The sequence below is a fragment of the Nannochloropsis gaditana genome (genome assembly GCF_000240725.1).
Source record: "Nannochloropsis gaditana CCMP526 unplaced genomic scaffold scaffold232, whole genome shotgun sequence".
Classification (NCBI taxonomy): Eukaryota; class Eustigmatophyceae; order Eustigmatales; family Monodopsidaceae; genus Microchloropsis; species Microchloropsis gaditana.
The window spans coordinates 25649-26537 of NW_005803721.1; positions in this window are offsets into that span (position 1 = coordinate 25649).

Sequence of the window (889 nt, forward strand, 5' to 3'; positions counted from 1 at the left end):
CAAGGAGGGCGGCAGAGAGTGGGGCCCGCTGGTGTTTATGTGGACGGTCATCACGCAGACAGGGACAAGGAAATGAAGGAGTGGGATGTAAAGCGTGAGGGGGAAGGAAGAAAGATAAGGAAGGGCTGAATAAAATGAGGGGACGCAAGTGGAGATGTGCGATGTAAAAAGGGCTCAGTAGGGGTGACGAGGGAGGAGTGGAAGTTTGTAGACCGAGTAAAGGAGAGGAGGAGGCGGAAGGAGTGACTCGCAGGGAACAAAGAAGAAACAAATTTGAAAGACGACCACTTCACTCGCCTTTGAAGGCGCTAGAAGACGGGATGTTGCTTATAGAAATTGATTCACTCGCTGTTACCAACCCAGCAAGCCCCTCCCCTCCTCCACCCCTCACTTCAGCCGCCCCCACCCTACTCTCTCCCTCCCTCCCGCCTTTCCTCGGGGCCCTCTCTCCTCATCACATCCTCCGCAATCTTCCCTTCCCTTCTCCAATATCCTTTCCTTGGTCTACTTCCTCCGCCTCCCTCCTTCCCTCCTGTCCCCCGCCTTCTCTGTACCTTCCTCCCTCCCTCCCCCCGCGTCAGACTCTGGCATCATATCGCCACGTTCTCCACCCCCTTGATCAGTTCCTCCACCCCTCCTTCCTCCTCCTCCTCCTCTTCCTCCTCTTCCTCCTCTTCCTCACTCTCCTCCTCCTCCTCCTCACTCTCCTCACTCTCCTCCTCCTCCTCCTCCTCCTCCTCCTCCTCCCCCTCCTCGTCCTCCTCCATGGGCCCCAGCATGTCCGCATAGCCTTTCGCAGTCACCAATTCCATCAATTCCGCCCTCCCTTCCTCCCCTATCTCGTTGCTTTCAAGCTCTACCCGTGTCTTCTTTCCCACCGCCTCTCCCC